Source organism: Pogoniulus pusillus, chromosome 30 (genome assembly GCF_015220805.1).
Source record: "Pogoniulus pusillus isolate bPogPus1 chromosome 30, bPogPus1.pri, whole genome shotgun sequence".
Taxonomy (NCBI): Eukaryota; Metazoa; Chordata; class Aves; order Piciformes; family Lybiidae; genus Pogoniulus; species Pogoniulus pusillus.
Window position 1 is genome coordinate 7,538,481 of NC_087293.1, and position 6,036 is coordinate 7,544,516.

A 6,036-nucleotide genomic window follows, 5' to 3' on the forward strand; every position below is an offset into this window, starting at 1 on the left:
TAAGCAAAACTCTGCATTTTAAAGCATTTCTACAGCCTAGAGAAGCTCTTAAGTCGTTTCAGCAGCCCTGAGTCTTGGTAGTTTAACCTTTCCTATTTTCTCTGCTGACTTAGAGTAGCCTACACTTCAATTGTGTAGTGGTTTACTATCATTTACAGCTGTTAAGCAAGCCCAGGAGGATGGCAGCTAAAGCTGTCAAGTGATGCTGGTGGAGACTTCCAAAAGTTTAGTGGTGGCAAAAGTTATATTGTGCATGTCTCCAGTCCTCATCATTTCTAAATTCTATGTAATGCTATGAAATTGTCCAATACTGTCCAAATTCAGCTGTTTAATACCATTGTCTTGGGACCAAAGAATGGAGCTGCTGTCATAAGAGATTGATGTTTTGCTGTTGCTCAGGAAACCATGAACTCAAGTGAACTTTGCTCACTGTAACACCAAAACACACTTCCTGGCCTCAGGCTACCCACCTCCAGGGCAGGCCATGCCTTGGCCCTCCCCAGTCACTCCTCCCTGAGCACACATGGAACCCTTACATCCCTGGGGGCACAAGGGGCGGAGAGAAGGGAATTTGGTCGTTGGCAGGTGTGAAGTGGAATATAAAGGGATGTCTCCGTAGCAAGAGGTGAGAGTCTTAAGGGAGCTGAAGAACTTCAAGCAAGAGAGCTCAAGAGACTCAAGAACAACAAGAGCTTCTGCTTCAGCTCTCAACTTCTTCTCTGCACTTCCCTACAACAGAAGAGGCATCTTCCAGCAACAAGAAGAAAGAAGGCTACAGCAGTAAGATGGAGGACCAGCAGGTCTAGACTTTGGGACCAGAGAGACATCTTTGGGACCCTCACATTGTTGGTAACTATAGGACCTCTTCCTCTTTTCCTCTCTTCACTTCACTTTTTCCCCTTTCTCTTCTCACTCTTCTTTACTTCTTATGGCCAAACAATAAAGTTTCACTGTTGGCTGAAGTAAAGCCTCTTGGGCGTGAGTTGCCTGTGCTTTGCACTTTGAAATCACACTAACACACCATCACAAGTCCATGGTTTGGACTGTGACACAAACTAGCAGTTGGCCATCAATGGAAGCTTTTTGACTCTGAGCTGTCACCAAAACACATGGTGTTACCTGTCCTCAGGGACAAAGCTGGTGAGAGGTCAGAAGAACAGGTCTTCTGAATAACAACAGGTCTTCTGAATAACAACAGGTCTTCTGAATAACAACAGGTCTTCTGAATAACAACAGGTCTTCTGAATAACAACAGGTCTTCTGAATAACAACAGGTCTTCTGAATAACAACAGGTCTTCTGAATAACAACAGGTCTTCTGAATAACAACAGGGTCTCCAGGTTTAGCCTGGAGAAAAGAAGGCTGAGGGGAAACCTTCTCACTCTCTACAACTACCTGAGAGGAGGTTGTAGCAAGATGGGCTTTGATCTCTTCTCTCTAGTAACAAGAGGAGATGAGATGGCCCCAAGTTGCACTAGGGGAGGTTTACATTGGCTATCAGAATAAACTTCTTCACTGAAAGAGTTCTCAAACGTTGGAACAGGCCCCCCACAGAGGTGGTTGAACCCTCACCCTGAAGGTGTTTAAGAGACAGAGATGTGGTGCTGAAGGACTTGGTTTAGCACTAGAACTGTAGGATTAATGAATAAACCAAATGATTTAAACCAACCAAAACCATTCTGTGCCTCTACGCACATCCATCTGTGTACTGTCTCTGCCTAGGTGTACAGCAGAAAAGTTCTGAGAAGCTTTACAGGACTTCTCAGCAGCTTAACTCACAGGTTTCTCAGACAAGATGGCCAATAGAGGCTGCAAATTAATTTTGTTTAGTTTTACACATATGAGTAAGACTTGACAGGAGCTGTCTCTAATTAAAGTTGTGCTACTGCATCACTCAGTCCTACAGACTATGGAGTAGGAAAATATGCCATGATAACATCCTCCTCCAATTTCCTCTTTAATTTTTGGTACAATAGATATGTTGCCTTCTGAAGGAGAGACTAATGCATCCCTGAAGTTAATAAAATGATATGGGGTCATTTTTATTAAAGGAAAGTTAAACATCTGCTGTATCTACTGCAGTATATTGAGCAATGTTTTATTATTCTCACGTCCCTAACCCGATCTGTGTCCGTGGCATGCAGAGAATCCTATTGTCTGCTTCTCATATACATCTAGCATTTTAAAATGTGCCTGGGAAATGAAATTTGGAAGACACAGATAGGCTGCAGATATAAGCACTCAAAGACAGGTGGTATTAATGGTTCCTATCTGTCCTGTGTATGCCCACTTTGCTCCTAAGGGCCAGAGCACTGAGACAGGTCTTGCCTCTGCCAAAATGATGCAGGCTCCCTGCAGAGCCACAGTGCCAGGGATGTTTAAAGCAAGCCTAGATTAGGAGAGGACCAGACCTGCTCCTAGTCCTGTCTATCTCCAGCAGCAATAGGGTGCTAGTAGCTGTTAGGAATGAGAGACACCTTGTGTTGCTTTGTCTTTTGTACAGTTCAGGTTTATGCAGTGGATGACAGATATCTTGTTTAAAAGAGGGATTATTTTCTTGCAGATGGGAAACAGGCTGCCTGCCTCATGCACCTGAAAAGCAAGAGGTCTGCCCACCCTATTGCTGAAACCCTTCCAGATGGCAAATGCTAGGCTGCAAGAAGCAGAGGCATCACCTCAGTCACAGGAGTTCAGCTTGCAGTCCCTGCAGTTGTCTGCTGTCTCATAGAATCGAGCAGGTTGGAAAAGACCTCCAAGATCATCCAGTCCTACCTAGCACCCAGCCCTAGCCAGTCAACTAGACCATGGCACTAAGTGCCTCAGCCAGGCTTTTCTTGAACACCTCCAGGGACAGTGACTCCACCACCTCCCTGGGCAGCCCATTCCAATGCCAATCACTCTCTCTGGCAACAACTTCCTCCTAACATCCAGCCTAGACCTCCCCTGGCACAACTTGAGACTGTGTCCCCTTGTTCTGTTGCTGGCTGGGAGAAGAAACTGACCCCCACCTGGCTACAGCCTCCCTCTTTGGGTAGCCAGAGCTCTGGAGTGTCCTCAACATACAGGAAAGGGGAAGATAAAAATATTGGGGATGAGGTTTAGGGGCTGGATTTTTGAAATTATTTTTGGTTGGTTGAGGTTTTGGGTTGGATTATTTCCTTGTTTGTGGGTTTTGGGGTTTTTAATTGTTTGGATAGGGGGTTTGGTTGGGGTTTGTTGATTTGGTTGGGGATTTGATTTTTTTTTTGTTGGTTTTGTTTGCTTTTGTTGGTTTTTTTTTCTGAGGGAAATGGAGTAATGTTGGAGAAATATGGTAATTTGCTTTTCCTTAAGCTTTGCTGAAATTACAACAGTTTTGGTAATGCTTTGTATCTGCTGAGGAGAAGCATGCAGGGAGGAGGAAGACAGATGAATATTCTCAGTCATTTTTCATCCAGTTCTGATGGAAGCTGGGAGCTCAGGGACAGGCATGAAAGAAAAACACTTCACTTCATATTAACGTTTCCTTACGCCCACTTAAGAGCCTGGTATGTGCCAGCAGATAAAAAAACCCTAAAAAAAAACAAAACTAGAGCATCTGTGGGAAGAGAACAGAAAAGCAACGTGAGCAGAGCTGGAACTGTGCTCAAGTGCAATTTACAGAGGGGAGGAAAAGGCTGTCTGAGGCATTTGCCCAGCTCTGGATATTTTACAGAGAAGTTTGCCCCTAGCTGCCAGGATTCCAAAGAGTTTGGGTGCTTGTTATAGTGAGCATAGCAAAATGGCTATCTACTGAGAGGCTGACAGAGACAATTAAGCCATTGTTGTTGACATGAGATACAAATTAAAGTAGATGGCAGGCTCAAATGGCATTAGGAAATATCCATTCATTCCACTACTGTTTTTTTTAACCAAATCAGCTGAGTTCTGTTAATGTACAAGGAGATGAAGTAACATCTATTCAGGCCAACACCTTGTCACTGGGGAAAGCAGCCTCTGAACTCCAATTCTCATGCCAGCAGCAGCATTATTTCAAGCTCAGCTTCCCAACCTCTCAGCACCCCTGTGCAGGAGGAAAATGGATCTGAGGTGCTGCCAGTGGCTCTGCATGCAGCCACCATCCCGCAAGCCTTCACTAGGGTGCAGGAGAGGTTTAAGTTGTTGACGTGAATTCCTATCTGCTGAATTTGAGCTTGGTGTTGTGACCCTGCAAGCTGCTGCTTCACAGCTCTTCTTGCCAGGCAGGAAAAGCAGCCTGGGCTGCCTGCAGCTGTAGCCCAGACATTGCTTTCAGCCTACTCCAAGTGGCACTGAGGGATGAAGCATTTCAGGACGAAAGAGAACCATTGCCCTTTCCCCCAGCCATTCCCTCTCTTTCAGGTCTGTCATGGTTGCTCACAATTAAAAGTTAAAGAAAACACTTAGAGCTCTCCTCAGCAATAAGCCTTTCTGCAAGTTCACCCTTTATTGCTGTGCTGCCTATAAAACCAAACCGGTGAACAGCTCAGCTGTCTTGTGTTAAGTGCCACTGCTTCCCTCTTCCCCAGCTCTCTCTCATCTTTCTGTAAGCCAAGTGTGCATCTAGAGAGAAATAAGACACTTCAGGATCTCTTCTTGTTCAGCACACAGCACATTTCTGACTGTTGGATACCTCCACAAAACAATAACCACTGATGGAGAAGTCCCAAGCCTGAGACCGCCTTTAGAGACCAACTAAATCATTTTGTTTTCTCTCTGCTTTAGCAGCTTCCTAGCTGTTGGAGTGAAGTAGCCTCACCTCCCCATACCAGTGTGGTATGGTTGCACAAAAGCGTGTGCTGAGTATAAACTAAATATTCCTCTCTTCCCTCAACTCCCACCACAGAAAGCTCAATCTACTCACACATCTCCAGGAGGAGCCACTGAGCAATTCAAAGTAACTATTATCTCACTGTCCTTGAAAGGTTGTAGAGCATCCATAACCCAAGGTGCAGCTGCACAGAGAGTTTCAGCAATATCCATTTCATTACTTACTATCAGAAGGTCTTTGCTTAGCCCAACTTTTTGCTCCCTTCTACTGTTCCTCTTGCTGTTGCCATGGAAATAGTGCTGTAACTATGGAAATGAGTGACTTTGTGTTATTACTGTGGATTGTGGAAGTCACTTCACAACCTATCCAGAGGTTTACTTGTCAAGGCATAAAAACAAGCTGTGCAGGGTCTGCCAGAGGGGCTCTCTCACTGCAACACTGTCTGGAGGCCACTGCCCTGCCTCCTGGGACCAGGAGGGATGGGGAAGACCTCAAATTGATCCCCAACTTTACTTTTTCAAGGTGAAATGGCAAGCTCATGGTAATCATCTGTGCCTCAGCTCCCCTTATTCGTATAACGAGTGTAATGATTCTGAATGGAGGCTGTGGCCAGGGGGTGGTTGGTCTCTTCTCCCAGGCAACCAGCAACAGAACAAGGGGACACAGTGCCAGAGAGCTATGGGCTGGGTATTAGGAGGAAGTTCTTCACAGAGAGGGTGGCTGGCATTGGAATGGGCTGCCCAGGGAGGTGGTGGAGTCACTGTCCCTGGAGGTGTTCAAGAAAAGACTGGATGGGGCACTTAGTGCCATGGTCTAATTGATTGGTTAGGGCTGGGTGCTAGGTAGGACTGGATGATCTTGGAGGTCTTTTCCAACCTGGTTGATTCTGATTTATCTGATGGACAATTCATGAATATGTTAATTCACCTAGAAAGTCTTTGTTTTAAGGGATTAAACTGAATTAGAGTAAAATCAACTCTTCAGATTCTAGACTTCTTCACATAAACTGTAACCACAGGGTTAGGTAGTTATGGTGTTTTTAAGTGTGGCAAAATAAGAGACAAATTATTAGCATAATCACATACAAAATTCTTTTAGCAGTGAAAGCTTTTTCATATCTCTGTTGGAAACCAAAGCCTAACCATAAAGCCTCACTAGCCTTTGGACCCCCTTCTATACTCTTCTCTTGCCCAAAGCCAGCATACAAAATGTCTGAACTCTTTAGCCTACAGTTTACAACTGTATTATTCTGTACACACTACCCACAC